At 38.7% G+C, this 21831-nt stretch overlaps 1 protein-coding gene and 1 pseudogene across 4 annotated transcripts in view; both read right to left on the reverse strand.

Moving 5' to 3' along the window:
* The window catches only part of CCDC18 (coiled-coil domain containing 18), a 173194-nt gene that overhangs the window by 29999 nt on the left and 121364 nt on the right, over positions 1–21831 (reverse strand). Inside the window, exon 30 of one of the 4 annotated variants that reach the window (XM_059885077.1) lies at positions 16855–19639. The exons of the other annotated variants lie outside the window; for them this stretch is intronic. The gene's annotated coding sequence lies outside the window, so the exon portion shown is untranslated. Of the gene's footprint in view, positions 1–16854; positions 19640–21831 lie in introns of those variants that run through there. 4 annotated transcript variants of the gene reach the window in all.
* Positions 11513–12232, reverse strand: LOC101905706 (myosin regulatory light polypeptide 9-like; annotated as a pseudogene).

The raw sequence follows: 21831 nt of genomic DNA on the forward strand, positions 1-21831 counted from the left end.
GCGTGTCTTCCCATTCATTTATTGATTCATTTAGTAATTGTTTATTAAGCATCTCTATATGCCAGACACTGGGGATGTAGGGTGAGTAAAACACTTGAGAGTCCTTACATTCTGTCTTACATTCTGGTGAGAAGAGAAACCAAAACAATGTGGACAAATAAATACTTTCAGGTTATGGTAAGTCTTGTGAAAAAATAAAATGGTGATAGGTATAGAATTACTTTGGGGATAGGCAGTCGGTAGGCAGAATACTTTGGATAGAGTAGTGAAAAGATATGAGGAGACAACATCTGCACTGACAACTCTAGGAAGTGACTAATGAAAGCGAGTCAGTCACGGTAAGAGAGCTGTGGGAGAGTGTTCCAGGCATAGGGAACAGCAAGAGCTAAAGCTTGAGACAGAAATACATTTAACATTAAACAAGGGCTATAAAGCAGGCCCATGTGGTCAGAGTGCATGAACAAGGTAAGAGTGGGAGCAGAGGAGTCCAGAAGTTTTTGCAGGTCTCAGAGACCTTGGAAAGAACTTCAGTTTATTCTAATGGTAATGGGAAGTTATCAGAGGGTTTTCTCTCACTTCATCTTCTCACCACCAGACACTTGTACTCCCTCCTTTCACAACGAAGAAGCATACCCTGCCACCTCTAGGGCTCTGGATTGCATGCCTGTCTAGTTGAAGATTAACTCCTGCCACGGTCTGTTCTACTCCATGCCTTAGTATTATCCTCAAGTAAACTCTCCCTAGAACCCACATCTTCACCAGCTTATGCCCTTTTTTTTCCACAGTGAAATGTAGGGAGGAGGTACAAGTGTTTGGTGGTGAGAAGGCCAGGGATGTGATTAACTTTTAAAGCCTCTCTGGCTTCTCTAGTGGTGGGCAATAAGGTAAACTCGGAGGAAGAATAGATGGCCATTGCAATCATCTAGGCAAGAGATGAGGGTGGCTTGGATCAAGGTGGAAGCAGTCATGGTGGTGAGAATTTTGAGTCAGGTTCCACTTTGCAGATAAGACTAAAAAGAATTGCTGATGGATTGGATGGGGTGGTAAGAAGAAGCACTGGGTGACTGGGGATGTTTTATCCAAGATGGAGAAGATTGTGATAGAACAAAACTCTAGAGGGAGATTAACAATTCTGTTTTGGTCTTCTTATAGTTCAGATGTGCTAAGAGACACAAGTGGAGATGTGAGAAGGCAGCTAGATATTCAGGTATGGAGATCTAAGGAGAGAACAGAGTCAGACATGTAATTCTAATTCATCAGCATAAAGACTGTATTTAAAGCAATGAGACTATATATATATACTTATGGAGTGAGTTTAAGTCCAGAAGAAAAGAGGCCCTAGAATAGAGACCCAGGGCACTTTAATTTTGGAGGTTAGTAAAGGAAGAGGTGACCCAGAAACAACTCCAGTGATATAGAAAGAAAACTGAGAGCATGTGGTTGAAGCTAACAGTAAACTCTGTGTCAAATAGGAGGAAATGGTTGTATCTGCCAAATCCAGCAGAGAGGTCAAATTAGAGAGGACTGAGGACTAACACTGAAATTGGCAAGGTAAAGTCACTGGTGACAGATTTGGCAATGGTCATTTCCAAAAATGCAACGAGCATTTGATTGGAATGGGTTGAACAGAGAAAGAGAATTGAAGAAGTGAAGACGGCAAGTATAAGCAACTTTTCATAAGTCTCACTGTGAAAAAAAGGGCATAAGTTGGTGAGGATATGGTTCTAGGGAGAGTTTACTTGAGATTACTAAGGCATGAAGTAAAACAGACCATGGCAGGAGTTAATCTTCAACTAGGCAAGCATGCAATCCAGCACCCTAGAGATGGCAGGGTATGCTTCTTCATTGTGAAAGGAGGGAGTGCAAGTGTCTGGTGGTGAGAAGATGAAGTTAATTATTGCCTGATAACTTCTGTTCCTTCAGTGAAGTGTAAAATGAAATCACCAGCTGAGGGGGAAGATGAAGTGTAGGAGGTTTAAGGAGAGAGGAGATGTAAAATAAACAACTTGGAGAGTCGGAGGCAATGTCATATTCATATTTGATTCCTAGCATAGTGCCTGGGACACTGTAGGCATATTGAAAAGTAACTGAAGTCAGAATCAGAAAAGAAAGGAAGAACTATTATATGCATTAAAAACCTACATCTCAATAATAAAAGTGATGTTTTTGTAGAGTACTTTCACTTACAAATGGTATAGTCTGCTTGAGTGTATTCTATAAATCTATAAATTAGAAGAAGAAAGCATCATTTTAAAAAGTGATTTAGGATAAGATTACTACTTAACACTTTATTCATTAGAAATCTTTCTCACTATGCTAATCTTTTCAAGGGTGAAGGGATTCTGTCTTTTCATCTTTGTATTCTCAGGACATATATAAAACAGTGCCTGGCGTGAAGTACACAATAATGTTTTTAAAAAATAAATAAATGACTACTAACACAGGAGCTTCTAATTCCAAGAGGATTTGTAATCTGAAATGGAAGACTACCCAAAAGAATTTAAATACTTTAGGGATGAAAAGTCGTAGTGGATTATAAAAACAAATGGATGTTTCAGGGATATTTTGAGAGAGCCTCAATATGCAATATACTTTCCCACAAAACTTTATTTGTGACATTATTTCAAAAATAAAAACTGATCTAAATGGATTTTTGGTCTCATCAGTGTGGTAACTCTTATATTTGCTTGAGTTTATAGGCTCTTTGATCTTTTCTCTGTAATGGGAATGGATATTGTCTTATTTAGCTAACATTGTGCACTGTTGTGAACCATATTCCCAGATGCTTCAGAGCCACCCATCTTGCTTACTCTTCCTCTCTAGAAAGACCTGGAGAGATTTCTTTTCTGTCTGGATGATGGAGTACCACAGTCACCCACACCTGCTATGGAAGACCAGGCCCAGAGGCAGTTCCGCCAATCAGGCAGAATGTGGCTCCACTTCACCCCCGTGTTAGACTGTTCTTACTCCTGGAGTGTTGCACAGCACAACTTCCCCATTTCTTGTAACATTGCTTTCAGGGGTAAGGTATTCAAAAAATTAAACATAAACAGGAAAATAGAACTGGGCATATATGAGGGAAGGAGAGGAAAGGTAGATACAGAAAGGGGGGAAAGAAACCGGACCACTTTAAAGTCAGTTATTATAATTACAGCCATTCAGTTGAGCAACACAATAATACGATAAACTTTACAGCTGAGGGGGAAAATCATGGCAGAGGGGGAGAAAAAGAAAAGTTGAGAAAGAAATCCAACTCTGAACTGGTCATTTTGCCCAGTAGTGAGGGACATAGAGAAATGGGGAGAAATATAAGTGTGCCATAACCGTCTCTGCCGTCATGTTTATACATCAGCACAAATCACAAAGGACAGATAATATAAACACATTAACTAAGACCTTTACCAAGAAGACTTGACTTTTCTGACTTAGAAATTGATTAGAACAGGGAATGAAGACCCATTTCTCAGTCATTGTGTAAGTGGCTGGCTCCCTCTAGTGGCTGCTGAGATTCCCTGTATGTGGATCCTAAAAAGCACTTATCAGGAAAAGACTAAAGGAAAACAACTAAAAATTTTAGGAAAAAACAAAAACACTTTGTTTTAATGTCTTGACATAGAATTTTTTGAAGGTGCTCTGACAGCAAAACTAAAATTGAGGAAGATACAATATTTTTCTGTAAAACAATTAAATTATTTAAAATAGTCTAAGGCTTTGACAAAAATAAAATAGCAGTGAACAAAACAATAGCAATTAGTCATTTCCAGGGAGGGTTTCTACACATCTATAAATGAAGTCATGAGAATGGATGAGGCATTCAGATAAGCATATCATAAAGAATAGGTCCAAGGAAATCACAACATCTAAGCCGTGAGGGAGCCCAAGATTAATTATCAAAGAAACAGGACGTCCTTAGACAATGGTATTGGAAAAGATCAGAGACAAGAGACCATCAAGCCATGGTAGTGGACAGTGTTAAATGGAAAGAAAAAAAAAAAACTAGCTATTGTGGGGACTGTGGGCAAAATAACAGAGTAGAAAGACCCTGAAATCACCTCCTCCCCGGGGCAAACCAAAATCACAACTACTTACAGAGCAACTATCTATGAGAACCACATGAAGACTGCCAGAAAAGATGAGTACAACTAAAGATATTAAGAAGGAACTACAATGAGATGGGCAGGAGAGGTAGAGATGTAGTATATTCAGGACCACACCTCCAAGTCAACAACACCCCAACTGGAAGGAATTTCACAATCATAGAGGTCCTCCCCAAGGAGAAATAAGTCTAAGCCCCACTTCAGGATCCCTATCATGGAGGTCAAGTACTGAGAAGATAAGGCCTCAGAATGTCTGGCTTTGAAAACCAGGAAAGAGAAATGAGCAAAAATAAGCAAATGGAACTAAATAAAACTAAAAATCTTTTGCATAGCAAAAGAAACTATGAACAAAGCAAAAGGATATTTGCAAACACTATCTGATAGGGGTTAATATTGAAAGCATACAAAGAACTCATACAACTCAACATCAAAGAAAAAACAAATAACCTGATTTAAAAATAGGCAGAGGACCTGAATAGACATTTTTCCAAAAAAGGTGGCCAACATAAAAAGATGCCAACATCACTAATCGTCAGAGAAATGCAAATCAAAACAGTGAGATATCACCTCATACCGGTCAGAATAGCTATCATCAAAAAGACAACAAATAACAAGTGTTAGGGATGATGTTTGGCCACCTGATGCAAAGAACAGACTCATTGGAAAAGACCCTGATGCTGGGAAAGACTGAAGGTGGGAGGAGAAGGAGATGACAAACGATGAGATGGTTGTATGGTATCACCGACACAATGGACACGATGAGTTTGAGTAGGCTCCGGGAGTTGGTGACAGACAGGGAAGCCTGGTGTGCTGCAGTCCAAGGGGTCACAAAGAGTCAGACACAACTGAGCGACTGAACTGACTGAACTGAGTGATGATGTGGGAAAAGAGAACCTGTGTACTGTTAGTGAGATTGTAAATTAGTGCAACTGATATGGAAAACAGTATAGAAGTTTCTTAAAAATATAAAAACAGAATTTCCATATGACCCAGGAATTTCACATCTGTATTTTTATCAAAAGAAATAGAAAACACTAATTAGAAAAGACACATGTACCCCAATATTCATTGCAACAGTTTTTACAATAGCCAACATATTTAAACAACATAAATGTCCACCGATAGATGAATGCATAAGAATATGTTGTATATATAATATTACATATATATGTATCTCTTATGTACAATGAAATATTACTCAGCCAAACCAAAAAAAGAATGAAATCTTGCCATTTTTGACAACATGATGGATCTAGAGAGTACTATGCTAAGTGAAATAAGTCAGAGAAAGACAAATACCTTACATTCTCATAAGTATGTGAGAATATAAAAAAACAAAGCAAACAAACAAAGTGAAAACAGACTCATAGATACAGAACATAATGGGTGGTAGGGCAAAGGCGGGTATGTGGGAGAATACTGGTGAGTTATAAACCTCCAGGTATAAAGTAAATAAGCCACAGGGATGTAATATGCAGCATACGGAATATGGTCATAATATTGCAATAACTTTGTATGGGGACAGATGGTTACTAGATTTACTGTGGTGATCATTCCATAATGTACGCAAGTGTCATAGTGATTTGACACCTGAAAATAACATGATATTGTACATCAACTATATTTCATTAATAATTATTTAAAATGTCTATGCTCAGAAAAGAAGGCTAGAAGGATATAAAACAACACACTAAATGTGATCTTTGGGTGACAGAAAAATGAACAGCCATTGTGCAGTGAACTCAAAGGTTAAAATAAGTACCATTCAAAATAGGTAAGCAATACTGATCAGGGTAATACAATATAGCTAAAATGAAACTTTAAAGTGTGTCAATCTTTCGTTTATCTTACTAGAATTTAGATATATCAAATACTCTTTGCATGCCCTCATTACACACACACACACACACACACATACACACACTTTTCCGGTAAAAGAATTTGATCTGGATTCTCATTAAACAGCTTTTATTTCAACATGAGGAAATGGCTTATTAAGCTCTCTAGTCAAGGGGAAATGAACTAAAAGCTTTCTGTCTTCTCCTAACTACTTTAGACAGTGTCTGTTGTAAAATGCTCACGCTATTAACTTCTCAAATGAATCATAATACATGAGGATATCCAAATTTAATGAGGTAAATATGACTAGACTACAAAATTATTATTGAGAAATATATTTAAAGCACTGAACATTTCCCTGATTTGGTTATTCAGTTAAAATGATCCTACTGCTGTACCACTTCTATTTAGTCCGTTTAAAGAAGAGAACTAGCATGTTGTACAGGAAGCTACTGAAATGCTTCCATTGCAATAATACTTGGCATCTAAGATTTGGTTCAGGTTTTAGATCTCAGGTAAGTTTTGTTTTTTAGGTTTTCATCCCCTTCCTCCCAAATTATTGACACCATAAAACAAGAGAAGAATAATTTGACTTACTAAAAAGTTCTTTTTTAACTGTTAAATTATGATTTAACTGTTAATATGGACAAGTGAATAAACCCAGTCAGTGTACTGGGTTTATTTTTAAAAATGAAAGTGAATGGAATAATTTTGAAGAATTGGCTGAACTCAAGATGATACAACTGAAAAAGTATTTTAAGACAAATTCTCCACAAAACCACATTCCATACAAACATTTCCTTTATATTAATGGCCACACAACTAGATTATATATACCTTGAAGTAAGTTGACTGTACATTTAAAATCTTCATGTCCCAGCACAGTGCCATAAGAATAGTAATGCTCAATTACTGAAATGTTTCTTGCCATAGATGATAACTGTGAAAGGCAGGATTCTAAAGATGTCCCCCTTACTGTAAGATTCCTGCCCCTGGTTATTCAATCAAACACTACTCTAAGTACTGCAGAGAAGGGACTTTGCAGATGCAATTAAGGTTATTAGTTGACCTTACAAAAGGGTGACCTTACAAAAAGTATCCACAATTACCTAGGCAGATCTAACCTAATCACACAAACTATTAAAGGCAAAAATATTCTCCAGATGCTGCAGGGAAAAAAGGTAGAAGAGGATGTCACTTTGAAGCATCAGGAGGATTTGACTCCCAGTTGCTGGCTTGGAGATAAAGAGAGACACAGATCAAGAAAACAGATTTAGTCCTAGACCCACAAGGAACTAAATTCTGACAACCTGAAGAAGCCTGGGAAGTAAATTCCTCCCCAAAGCCTCCACAAAGGGTCACAAGTCCTATCAACACTTGAATTTTGACCATCAGGTTCTGAGCAGAGAACCTTATCTGCAGAAATATGAGATGATAAATGGACATTGTTTTAAGCCTCTAAATCTGGGGCAATAGGAAAGTAATGCAAAAATCAAATAAACATGATTTTTTTACTACGTTGCTGTTGTTTGGTCGCTAAGTTGTGTCCAACTCTTTGCAACACCATGAAGCGCAGCACACCAGGCTTCCCTGTCCTTCACTATCTCCGGAGTTTGCTCAAACTCAAGTCCATTTGCTATGTAGGATCTTAACATTGGGTCCTATATACAATCAAATTCACAATGGTGCCCCTTATTTCACAAACATTTCTCTTTGGGGAAAGAAGCTAGAATTTAAATCTACAAGCCTGGTGCAGACCTGAGCATTGTTCCAATTCACTCAGTTGTGCAATGCTACCTAGAAGTCTTCCTTTTCACTGTCTTTTCAAATCAGATGCCATATTATTTGGACAGAGGATTTGATTTTGGAATTTCTCATTTCAATTTGAATTTCTCATTTCTGTTTTCTCCAAGAGATCCTTGATCTCTCTTCCTTTTCCTCTGAATTCCCTAGTTGTATGTTAATGAGTCCCTATCTTATGTGTGTGTGTGTGTGTGTTAGTCACTCAGATGTGTACAACTCTATGTACACAACTACATGTATGTATGGACTACAGCTCACCAAGCTCATCTGTCAAAGGGATTCTCCAGGCAAGAATACTGGAGTGGGTTGCCATTCCCTTCTCCAGGAGAACTTTCCAACCCAGGGACCAAACCTGGGTTTCCCATGTTGCAGGCAAATTCTTTACCATCTGAGCCACTGGGAAGCCCTATCTGAAGCCTCTTTAAATCCTGTTTGCTGCTGCTGCTAAGTCGCTTCAGTCGTGTCCGACTTATATTCCTTTAATTTGAAGACTTTTGAGGAATGTGACTTTTTAAAAATAGGCTAGGATACACAGTGTAATGTAAAATTATATGGAAATTTTCATGTGTAGTTTAAATAATAATAAAGTGACTAATGTATCTACCCACTATTCAGGTCATCCTATGCTATGCTGAGTCACTTCAGTCGTGTCCGACTCTGTGCGACCCCATAGATGGCAGCCCATCAGGCTCCCCCATCCCTAGGATTCTCCAGGCAAGATCACTGGAGTGGGTTGCCATTTCCTTCTCCAGTGCGTGCAAGTGAAAAGTGAAAGTGAAGTCGCTCAGTCGTGTCCAACTCTTCATGACCCCATGGACTGCAGCCTACCAGGCTCCTCCATCCATGGGATTTTCCAGGGAAGAGTACTGGAGTGGGGTGCCATTGCCTTCTCCGAGGTCATCCTATATCCCCCAAATTCTCTGCATGCTCCTCCCTAGTTAAATTCCCTCACTACTTCCAAAGATAACCACTATCCTCATTTTTGTGTTAAACATTCTCTTGCTTTTCTTTATAGCTATTGGCGAAGAAATATCAATAACCACAGATATGCAGATGACACCACTCTTATGGAAGAAAGTGAAGAGGAACTAAAAAGCCTCTTGATGAAAGTGAAAGAGGAGAGTGAAAAAGTTGGTTTAAAGCTCAACATTCAGAAAACGAAGATCATGGCATCTGGTCCCATCACTTCACGGAAAATAGATGGGGAAACAGTGGAAACAGTGTCACACTTCAGTTTTTGGAGCTCCCAAATCACTGCAGATGGTGACTGCAGCCATGAAATTAAAAGACGCTTACTCCTTGGAAGGAAAGTTATGACCAACCTAGAGAGCATATTCAAAAGCAGAGACATTACTTTGCCAACAAAGGTCTGTCTAGTTAAGGCTATGGTTTTTCCAGTGGTCATGTATGAATGTGAGAGTTGGACTGTGAACAAAGCTGAGCGCCAAAGAATTGATGCTTTTGAACTGTGGTATTGGAGAAGACTCTTGAGAGTCCCTTGGACTGCAAGGAGATCCAACCAGTCTATTCTGAAGGAGATCAACCCTGGGATTTCTTTGGAAGGAATGATGCTAAAGCTGAAACTCCAGTACTTTGGCCACCTCATGCAAAGAGTTGACTCATTGGAAAAGACTCTGAGGCTGGGAGGGATTGGGGGCAGGAGGAGAAGGGGACGACAGAGGATGAGATGGCTGGATGGCATCACTGACTCGATGGACGTGAGCCTGAGTGAACTCTGGGGGTTGGTGATGGACAAGGAGGCCTGGCATGCTGTGATTCATGGGGTCGCAAAGAGTCGGACACGACTGAGCGACTGAACTGAACTGAACTGATGCTTACCTAAACAACACATTTTTAGCTTCCCTTGTTTCGAACATAAAGCTTGTTAATTTCTAAAAAAAAAAAAAAAACTCCTGCTGTGATTTTGATTGGGATTGTCATCCCTTCAACTCTGGAAGCCTTTATTTCTGCTCCATATTGCACCAACTGAAACCCCCATTAAAAGTTGAAAAGAGGGACTTCCTTGGTGGTCCGGTGGATTAGATCCCCGACTGGGGAACTAGGATCCCACATGCTGTGACGAGGCCTGCATGTTGCAAGTACTTTACCCCATGCACTCTGAAGTCCATGCACTGCAACCATGAAGCATGAGCGCCACAACAAAACACGATGCAACAAAGATCCCATGTGCTGCAACTAAGACCCGATGCAGCCAAGTAAATAAATAAATACAAAAACAAACAAAGACAGTGGAAAAGAAATGGTGAGAGTGGAGATCTTTACCTTATTTACAATCTTAGGAGGATATCATTCAGTCTTCTGCCATTAAGTTTGGTTTCAGTTATAGGTTTCTCATAGATGTGCTTTGTCAGATTAAGTTAATCTTCTATTCTTAGACTGCTGAAAGTTTCTTTTTTATTGTAGTAAGATATACATAACAAAAAATTTTCCCCATTTTAGCCATTTTGAAGTATACAGTTCACCATTTGAAGTATATAGTTTAGTGGCATTAGGTATATTCACATTGTTGTGCAACCACGGCCACTATCCATCTCCAGAATTTTTCATCATCCTAAACTAAAACCCTGTGGCTATTAAACAATAAATCTCCATTCCCTTCTTCCAGGTCACAAGAATCATCATTTCCATGAATTTGCCTATTCTAAGTAACACATATAAATGAAACCATACAATATTTTCCTTTTGTATCTGGCTTATTTCACTTAGCATAAAGATTTCTAGGTTCATTCAACTGTAGCATAAATCAGAATTTCCTCCCTTATTAAGACTCAATATTATTCCATTTTTGTATGCATATATTACATTTTCTTTATCCATTTATCCATCAATGGACACTTGGGCTGTTTCCATCTTTTGGCTATTATGAATAATGCTGTTAGGAACACTGGTGTACAAATAACTCTTCAAATCTCTACTTTCAATTCTTTTTGATATATACTCAGAAGTGGAATTGCTGGATAAGAGAGTGCTGCTGCTGCTAAGTCACTTCAGTCGTGTCCCACTCTGTGTGACCCCATAGATGGCAGCCCACCAGGCTCTCCCATCCCTGGGATTCTCCAGGCAAGAACACTGGAGTGGGTTGCCATATCCTTCTCCAATGCATGAAAGTGAAAAATGAAAGTGAAGTTGCTCAGTCGTGTCTGACTCATAGCGACCCCATGGACTGCAGCCCACCAGGCTCCTCCATCCATGGGATATTCCAGGCAAGAGTACTGGAGTGGGGTGCCATTGCCTTCTCCAGGATAACAGAGTAACTCTAGCTTTAATTTTCTGAGGAACTGCCATACTATTTTCCATTCCATTTTACATTCACTTCATTCACACACAAGGTTTCTAACTTCTTTACATCTTCACTAACACTTGTTATTTTCTATTGTTTAAATAATAGCCATCCTAATGGATGTGAATCGGTATCTCTGGGGTTTTGATCTGCATTATTCTAATGATTAGTTAGCATCTTTTCATGTGCTTGTTCACCATTTTTATATCTTTTCTGGAGAAATATCTACTCACAAGTCCTTTGCTCATTTTTATTTATTTTTATTTTATTTTTATCATAAAGTTTAATTATGGTTCAGAAAAAATTGAGTGAATAACCTTCTCTGAAAAAATATATTGACTCTGTAGACTGCAGTTACTAGGGGCGGGGAGGGTAGATGGCAGCTGGTAAGTTAAATTACCCTATTTTCTATTCTTAAAATGACAAAAAGTCCCACATCCAGTCTGATTATAGAGATGCATGTGCCCCAAGTGGCTGAGAATAAATACAACAAGAAAGGCAGAAGCTGTAAAGCTAAGGACATGCAACAGGCTCTAAGAGAAAGTCTCAGAAATACCCAGAGTGGCAACAAGGAACGTTTGGCTGGAGTTTGAAGTTCTTTTTAGTTGTCTTTGTCTTTTGCTCTATGCTTAAGGATGCGTATGTAATTGTAAAAATAAAGTAAAAAATAAAAATACATGAACTTGATGTAATTGAAATTCCCCTTTTTGTCAATAGGTGCTTCTCTTTACAGCTCGTCCACTTTCTCATCTGTAAACTGGTCTCCCATTGTGGTCAGCAGTTCTCTCAGGTAATCCTCCTGAATGGTGCCAGTTGCTTCTTCATCAAAGCAAGCAAAAGCATTTCTGATGACATCTTCTGGATCTGTGCCATTTAACTTTTCACCAAACATTGTGAGAAACATGGTAAAATTTATGGGACCTGGAGCCTCATTCATCATGGCAACCAGATATTCTTCAGTCGGATTTTTTCCCAGGGAAGCAAGCATGTCATGTAAGTCTTCCTTGTCGATGAACCCATCCTATTCTGGTCAATCATGTTGAATGCCTCCTTGAACTCCTGAATCTGGGACTGGTCAAACACAGCAAACACGTTGGAGGTCGAGCACTGGGGGAGCTTCTTGGTGGTCTTGGTCTTTGCTCTTTTGCTTAACATGGTGGCAGTTAAATCCCTAACTCAGCCACGAGAATCCTAGAGCTTCAGGAACCTCCTCGCTGCCCCGGCTGCTGCTACCAACTCCCCTTTGCCCATTTTTAAATTTCATGATTATCATAGTTGTTGTTGCTGTGAATTTTTAAAGTTCTTCCTATATGCTGCACATTAATCTCTTGTTAAATATATGATTTGAAAATACTTTCTCCTAGACTTTTTCCTAACTTTTTTCTAGTTAGAAATGGAGGTTAGATTTTGTCAAAAGCTTTTTGTGTCTGTTGATGATATTTTTAAATTTTTTACTTTGTTAATATGATGAATTTTACTTTTAAAAATGCTTTGTTGAGACATAATTCATATCACCTGTTTTTAAGAGTGTATATAATAGAACCATTATCACAATCACTTTTAGAACATTTCATTTTTCCAAAAAGAAACCCTGTATCTAATAGTAGTCACTCCCATTTCCATCTGTATTAATCAGCTACCATATTAATTAACTGTCATAACAAAAAACCACAGAGTTGGTGGCTTAAACAACAGAAATTTATTTTCTCACAATTCTGGAGGCTGGAAATCCAGATGGCCATCATTGTGTGGTATCCTCAGATGGCCTTTTTTCTATCTGTGTGCACTCCTGGTATCTCTTCATCTTCTTGCAAGGACACACTAGTCCTACTGGATGAGCGTCTTAGGCTCCTTAAAGGCCCTATCTCCAAATACAGTTATATTGGAGTTAGAGCATTAACCTATGAGTTTTGGGAGAATACAATTCAGTGCATAATATTCTGCTCTCTGCCATTGCCCCCCAAAATTAATTTCCTTCTTGAAATCAAAATACATTCACCCCATATCAACAGCCTCAAAAGCCTCAACCCATTCCATTACCAACTCCATCATCAAAGTCTCATCTAACTAACATCTAAATCAGATAAATAGGAATCTTAAGCTATGATACATCCTAAAGCATAATTCCCATCTAGCAGCACTTATGACACCAGACAAGTTAGGTGGTTCTAAAATACAATAGTGGGACAGGCATAGGATAAACGTTCCCATTCCAAAAAGGAGAAACTGGAAAAAAGAAAAATGTCACAGGTCCCAAGAAAGTCTTAAATCTATGAAGACAAATTCATTTAGACCTTAGGACTCAAGAATAATCCTCATTGCCACAACTGTCCCCCTGGGCTCAGTTCAGAGGGAGCAGGCAAAACACCCAGCACCTAGTCTTTCCCTAGAAGGGTTAAATTTCATCTTTCCCAGCTGCTGTCCAAAGGTCTAACTTTTAATCAGACTGCATCTGGGTGGGAAATTCTCAGGAGCCTGAAAGACCTTTAGGGAACATCTCCTTCCTTCTGCCCCTAGCTTACTCCAAGAGCAAAACCAAGTCCCCAGCTATTCCCTGGAAGGAGCTTGTCCACATATCTAACATCCCAACATTTATAGTTGCCACCTGAAGAACTGGCTCCCAAATCAGTTAGCTCTGAGAGCCAAAAGGGCTCAGCATTCACAAGTATCATGGGACTACATTAAACTAATAGGCAGTTTTATACAGAAATGCAAGCATTTCTCATAGTTATTACCCCTAGGCTCAGCACAGAGGAAACAGGCAAAAATAATTTCTCCCTGGAAGAGCTTTGACTGCATACTTTCCCAATTGCTTTCCAAGGGTTGAGGGTTAGGCTTCGGATAAGCTTGCACCTGGGAGCTAATGGGGCTTGCACTTAGGAGTCATCTGCGAGACTGAAAGGGTGTGTGGGAACTTCAGGCACCTCCCCACCCCAAATCCATTAAGCCCAGCAATGAAACCAAGTCTGTAGCTTCTCCTTAACAGAATCTGGAAAAATACCTAGCAGTCTACCTTCCATGTCTGCCAGCTGAGGAAATGGCTCCTAAATCACCTGCCTGTGGGACATGATGGTGTTTAGCATTCAGAAGTTCTCTAGGATCACAGAGAACAAAGAGGTAGTTCTATATGGGTTCACAAGAACTTCTAGGGGATATTCCCTCTGGCTCATCACAGATTGGTTAGGCAAAAACAACCAGCTCCTGATTTTGCCCTGAAAGAACCTAAACTGCATATCTAAAATCCTGACTTTCCCAGCTGCAGCCTGAAGATCAGGCTTCTAATTAGCCTAACCTGAGAAGCTGAAGAGGCAGGTAATACGAGAAACTCTCTGAAAAAGAAATTAAGGGAACTTATTTATAATAGCATCAAAAAGAATAAAATGCTTAAGGATAAATTTAACCAGGAAAGTGAAAGATCTATACACTGAAAACTGCAAAACACTGATGAAAGCAATTGAAAAAGGCACAAATAAAAGGAAAGATATTCTAGCTTGTGATTGGAAAAATTAGTACTGTGAAAATGTCCTTACTGACCAAAGTGATCTACAGATTCAATGCAATCCCTATTAAAATTCCAATTGCACCTTTGCAGAAATATAAAAAACAACCCCCAAATTTAATGGACCCACAAAAGATTCCAAAGAGCCAAAGTAATCTTAAGCAGGGAGAACAAAGCTGAAAGCATCTCGCCTGATTTCAAACTACATTATAAAGCTATAGAAATCAAAACAGTACAGGACTGGCCTAAAAATAGACACATAATTCTGGAACAGAATAATGAGCCCAGATAGAAACTCATTCATATATGGTCAATTAGTTTTCAACAAAGGCACTAAGAATACACAATGAGGAAAAGATAGTTATCCTCAAAAATAGTTTTGGGAAATCCAGATATTCACATGAAAAAGAATTAAACTGGACCCCCATCTTACACCATACACAAATATTAACTCATAATGGATAAAAGATTTAAAAGTCTTGAAATCATAAAATTCCTGGAAGACAACATAGAGAAATGCTTCTTGATACTGGTCTTGGCAATGATTATTTGGATTTGACAACAAAAGCAAAGGCAAGAAATATTACCCTTTTGTTAATTGCTTCCTTTGTTGCCCTCTGGTCTTCCTTTGCTATTTTTTTTTAAATGGCAAAAAAAATAGTGGTATACTTTAAGTTTTTTCTCTTTATCTTTTGTGAGCCTACTAGAGATTTTTCTTTGTGGTTACCACAAGGGTTACATAAAACATCTTATAGTTAGAACAGTCTATTGTGAGGCAATAACAACTTAGTCATATACAAAAACTCTACACTTTTACTTCTCCTCTCATATTTTATGCCATTGATGCCACACTTTAGTTTATATAGTAATCCATTAACAAGTTATTGCAGCTATAGTTCTTTTTAATACTATTGTCTTTTAACTTTTATACCTAAAGTTAAAAGCACCATCACTACAGTATTATTCTGAATTTGACTATTTACTTTTCCTTTTAGTAAGTTTTCACGTTACTAATTAGTAGTCTTTTGTTTCAACTTGAAGAACTTCCTTCAACATTTCTTATAAGGCAGTGGTGAAGAACTCAGATTTTGTCTGGGAAAATCTTTGTCTCCTTTTCTGAAGAACAGTTTTTTGTTTTTGTTTTTTAATTGGAGGATAATTGCTTTACAATGTTGTATTGGTCCCTGCTATACACATCAACATGAATCAGCCATGGCTATACATATGTCCCCTCCCTCTTATACTCCTTTCCCATTCCCCAACCCATCCCACCCGTCTAGGTTGTCAGAGAGCACCGGGTTGAACTCCCTGCATCATATAGCAAATCCCCACTATCTATTTTACATATGGTAATGTATATATTTCAATGCTACTGTCAATTCGTCCCACCTTCTCCTTTCCCACTGTTTTCACAATTCTGTTCTCAATGTCTGTGTCTCTATTGCTACCCTGCAAACAGGTTCATTAGTACCATTTTTCTAGATTCTATATATCTGCATTAATATATGACATTTGTTTTTCTCTTTCTGACTTACTTCACTCCCTGTAACAGGCTCTAGGTTCATCCATCTCACTAGAACTGACTCAAATCTGTTCCTTTTATGGCTGAGTAATATTCCATTGTACATCTATACCACAACTTCTTTATCCATTCATCTGTTGATGGACATCTACATTGCTTCCATGTCCTAATTATTGTAAATAGTGCTGCCATGAATATTTGGGTGCATGTGTCACTTTGAATTAGGGCTTTCTCAGGGTAGATGCCCAGTAGTGAAATAGCTGGGTCACATGGTGGGTTTTTTTTTTTTTTTTTGAATTTTTAATCTTTCTCATGTGTTCCCCATCCTGAACCCTCCTCCCTCCTCCCTCCCCATACCATCCCCCTGGGTCGTCCCAGTGCAATTTGGGAGAATGGCATTGAAACATGTGAAATGTCATGTATGAAACGAGATGCCAGTCCAGGTTCAATGCACGATGCTGGATGCTTGGGGCTGGTGCACATGGTGGTTTTATTCCCAGTTTTTAAAGAAGTCTCCATACTGTTCTCCAAAGTAGATGTATCAATTTACATTCCTACCAACTTTGAAGTTGTATTGTTGTGCAAGAGTGTTCCCTTTTCTCCACATCCTCTCCAGCATTTATTGTTTGTAAATTTTATTATGATGGCTATTCTGACTGGTGTGAGGTAATACCTCATTGTAGTTTTGATTTCCATTTTTCTAATAATAAGCAATGCTGAACATTTTTTTTTCATGTGTCTATTGGCCATCTATATGTCTTCTGAAGGACAGTTTTGCCGAGTATAGTGTTAGTTGGCTTTTTTTTTTTCTTTCAGTACTCTGAATATATCATCCTTTTCCCTTCTGGTCTGCTAGGTTTCTGTGGAGACATCTGCTGATATCCTTATGGAAGTTCCCTAGAATATAAGGAGTTGGTTTTCTCATACTGCTTTCAAAATTCTCTTGTCTTTGAATTTTAACAACTTTATTATAATGTGTTTCAGGGTAATCTTCTTTGAGTTGATCTTGCTTTTGGTCCTTCAAGCTTCATGTACCTGGCTGTCTAGATCTTTCTCAAAATTCGGGAAGTTTTCAGCCACTAGATTTTGAATAAACTTTATGCCTCTTTCTGGCTCTCTTCTCCTTCTGAAATTCAATGATGTTTATTTTCATTTGCTTGAGATTATCACATAATTCACGCAGGCTTTCTTCACTCTTTTTTACCTCACTCTTTCTTCTTGTTCCCTGGGTTGGGAAGACCCCTGGGAGAAGGGAAAGGCTACTCCAGTATTCCAGCCTAGAGAATTCCATGAACTGTACAGTCCATGGGGTTGCAAAGAATCAGACATGACTGAGCAACCTTTACTTTCTTCTTGTAACTAGCTAATTTCAAAGGAGTTTGCTGATGTTTTTGAAGCTATTAAAATTTTCAGTTCTAACATTGTATTTTTCAGGTCCAGTTCTGTTTACTTCTTTTTTACTTTATTGAATGATGAAATGAAGTGAAGTCGTCCAGTCGTGTCCGACTCTTTGCGACCCCATGGACAGTAGCCCACCAGGCTCCGCCGTCCATGGGATTTTTCAGGCAAGAATACTGGAGTGGGCTGCCATTTCCTTCTCCAGGTGATCTTCCCAACCCAGGGATCGAACCCAGGTCTCCTGCATTGCAGACAGACACTTTTATCATCTGAGCCACCAGGGTATAATGTAAACCAATTAAAATCACTTGGGTCCAAGATGACAAGTCAAATTCAAGTAAACCTTATTGAATGATGATTATTGTTTATTCCTATAAATACTCTTTATTCTTGATATTTGTTTTTTAACATGATTAAGCTATTCAGAAACAATTTTTATTCTTTCAGGTCTCAATTTTAGTATCTGTGTGGTACCAGGGTAGCATTTAGTTTAGGATTTACTTCTCCACTCCTGAGGCAAAACTTTTGACAATTCCACCTGATGCCCTGAAAATGATGAGATTTTTCCACCCTCACTGGTGGGAAGAGAAATTATTCTTAGATTTGTCTGCTGCTACTGCAGCTGCTAAGTCGCTTCAGTCGTGTCCGACTCTGTGCAACCCCATACACGGCAGCCGACCAGGATCCCCCGTCCCTGGGATTCTCCAGGAAAGAACACTGGAGTGGATTGCCATTTCCTTCTCCAATTCATAAAAGTAAAAAGTGAAAGTGAAGTCACTCAGTCGTGTTCAACTCTAAGTGACCCCATGGACTGCAGCCTACCAGGCTCCTCCATCCATGGGATTTTCCAGGCAATTGTCTGATCTCTCTCCAATTAGGTCAGGTGGTTCTTTCCCTGGATTTGTGTAGTTTTCTCATATATATTCACTGATCATTACTTACTAGTAAACTTGATGGGAATTGTTTGTAGATTTCAAGAGTTGTCTCTGTGCAGCTCCCTCCTCTCTAGTACTCTGCCCTATTAACTCTAGCTTCGAAGACTCTCCTGATTCCTATCCTGTCCCTTCAGTTCAGGATAACCGATAACTTCTGCTTTGATTTCCCCAGGGCTCCTTGTGCACTGCCTAGAAACTCTCTCCAGGTAATAAGCTGGTGGAAATGGAGGGTTTGCTGGGTCCTTTTCCCCTATAAGGAATCATTGTTCATTGTTGCCTGAAATCCAGTGTCTTGAAAAGTGTCATTTCATGTTCTTCCTTTAATCAGTTGAAGGTGATTTCTGAAAATGGTTCACTATTTACTGGAGCCAAAAAACTCCACAAAATCATGCAAATAAAGAGGCTTGAGTCTTTGTGTCCAAACTTTAAGAACACTGACAAAATTACTCAGGTCATCAATAGTCTGCATGTCCAAAAAGCCACCAAGTATCTGAAAGATGCCACACTACAGAAGCAAGGTATGCCATTCTGTTACAATGGTTCAGTTCAGTTCAGTCGCTAAGTCAAGTCCGACTCTTTGTGATCCCATGGATTGCAGCAGAACGGGATTTTCTGTCCTTCATCTCCTGGAATTTGCTTAAACTCATGTCTATTGAGTTGGTGATGCCATCCAATCATCTCATCCTCTGTCATCCCTTTCTCTTCCCGCCTTCAATCTTTCCCAGCATTAGGGGCTTTTCCAATGAGTTGGCTTTTCATATCAGGTGGCCAAAGTATTGCAGGTTCAACTTTGGCATTAGTCCTTTCAGTGAATATTCTTGGTTGATGTCCTTTAGGATTGACTGGCTTGATCTCCTTGCTGTCCAAGGGACTCTCAAGAGTCTTCTCTAGCACCACAGTTCAAAAGCATCAGTTCTTCTGTGCTCAGCCTTCTTTATGGTTCAACTCTTACATCCATACATGACTACTGAAAAAGCCAGTTGGCCAAATAAGTGGATAGAGCTAGACACAGAGTCAGTGGCCCAAAAAGAGTGCTACAAATGCTTAAAAATGCAAAGAGAAATGTTTAACTTACAGGTTTAGATGTAGGTTTTCTGGTCATTGAATACATCCAGGTGAAAAACATCCCCCAGGACGCACTGCAATGCTAGCATTGGATTAACCCATGCATGAGCATCTCTGCCACAAATTTTCCACAATTTGTTCTTGTGGAAAAATAAATTGCTCCTAAACCAGAAGAGGAGGCTGCATAGAAGAAAAATATATCCCAGATAAATCGAAGAGACAAAAGTTTATGAACTAGAAATACATTCAGCATAAAATAAGAGCAAATAAAAGTAAAAAGAAATAAAACCCCAAAACTGTTGTTTCATGTATTTTCATAGTCTTTTGATTATTTCAGGTAGGAGGATACATCTAGTCCTTGTAATTGCATTTTGACCCAAGGCAGAAATGCAGTTTGCTTAGTTTTTAGGATTAAGCATCTATGTTTATGAATAAGGCTAGTTTCTAATATCCCTTGTATTTTCTTTGTGAAGTGTTGGTATCTTATGGAAGTTTTGATAAATTTATGTTATTTTTCTAAGAATCTCTACTTTTAGATTATGCTTAAAGCAAATTAAAAATTATTCTTCAAAGATTTAATATTCTATTAATTTTTTAATGTCTGAAGCATGTAGGTACATACCCACTTTCATTACAATTATTGCTAATTACTGGCTTCTTTTTCACTTAATCAGCTCACCAGATATTTCTCAATTATACTAGTCTTTTGAAAAAACAACTTTTGGCTTTTTATATTCTATTTTATACTTGCTTTTTATTTAATTCAGTTTTCATACCATTATCATCTTTTTTATACTAATTTTGCTCATTTTAAAACTTCTAGATAGACGTTTAACTAATTCACTTTTAGTCTGTCTTTTTAAAGAAATGTTATCTATTGCTGGCTATAATAGACTTCTCTACTGTTTTAGCCGTACTCACACAAGCTTTGAAACACAGTACTATGCTATCAGTTCAGTGAAAGTGAGAAACAGATTTAAGGGCCTAGATCTGATAGATAGAGTGCCTGATGAACTATGGAATGAGGTTCGTGACATTGTACAGGAGACAGGGATCAAGACCATCCCCATGGAAAAGAAATGCAAAAAAGCAAAATGGCTATCTGGGGAGGCCTTACAAATACCTGTGAAAAGAAGAGAAGCGAAAAGCAAAGGAGAAAAGGAAAGATATAAACATCTGAATTCAGAGTTCCAAAGAATAGCAAGAAGAGATAAGAAAACCTTCTTCAGCGATCAATGCAAAGAAATAGAGGAAAACAACAGACTGGGAAAGACTAGAGATCTCTTCAAGAAAATTAGAGATACCAAAGGAACATTTCATGCAAAGATGGGCTCGATAAAGGACAGAAATGGTATGGACCTAACAGAAGCAGAAGATATTAAGACGAGATGGCAAGAATACACAGAACTGTACAAAAAAGATCTTCACGACCCAGATAATCACGATGGTGTGATCACTCACCTAGAGCCAGACATCCTGGAATATGAAGTCAAGTGGGCCTTAGAAAGCATCACTAAGAACAAAGCTAGTGGAGGTGACAGAATTCCAGTTGAGCTATTCCAAATCCTGAAAGATGATGCTATGAAAGTGCTGCACTCAATATGCCAGCAAATTTGGAAAACTCAGCAGTGGCCACAGGACTGGAAAAGGTCATTTTTCATTCCAATCCCAAAGAAAGGCAATGCCAAAGAATGCTCAAACTACCGCACAATTGCACTCGTCTCACACACTAGTAAAGTAATGCTCAAAATTCTCCAAGCCAGGCTTCAGCAATATGTGAACTGTGAACTCCCTGATGTTCAAGCTGGTTTTAGAGAAGGAAGAGGAACCAGAGATCAAATTGGCAACATCCAGTGGATCATGGAAAAAGCAAGAGAGTTCCAGAAAAACATCTATTTCTGCTTTATTGACTATGCCAAAGCCTTTGACTGTGTGGATCACAATCAACTGTGGAAAATTCTGAAAGAGATGGGAATACCAGACCACCTGATCTACCTCTTGAGAAACCTGTATGCAGGTCAGGAAGCAACAATTAGAACTGGACATGGAACAACAGACTGGTTCCAAATAGGAAAAGGAGTACGTCAAAGCTGTATATTGTCACCCTGCTTATTTAACTTATATGCAGAGTACATCATGAGAAACGCTGGACTGGAAGAAACACAAGCTGAATTAAGATTGCCAGGAGAAATATCAATAACCTCAGATATGCAGATGACACCACCCTGATGGCAGAAAGTGAAGAGGAACTAAAAAGCCTCTTGATGAAAGTGAAAGAGGAGAGTGAAAAAGTTGGCTTAAAGCTCAAGATTCAGAAAACGAAGATCATGGCATCCGATCCCATCACTTCATGGGAAATAGATGGGGAAACA

Source organism: Bos taurus, chromosome 3, assembly GCF_002263795.3.
Source record: "Bos taurus isolate L1 Dominette 01449 registration number 42190680 breed Hereford chromosome 3, ARS-UCD2.0, whole genome shotgun sequence".
NCBI lineage: Eukaryota > Metazoa > Chordata > Mammalia > Artiodactyla > Bovidae > Bos > Bos taurus.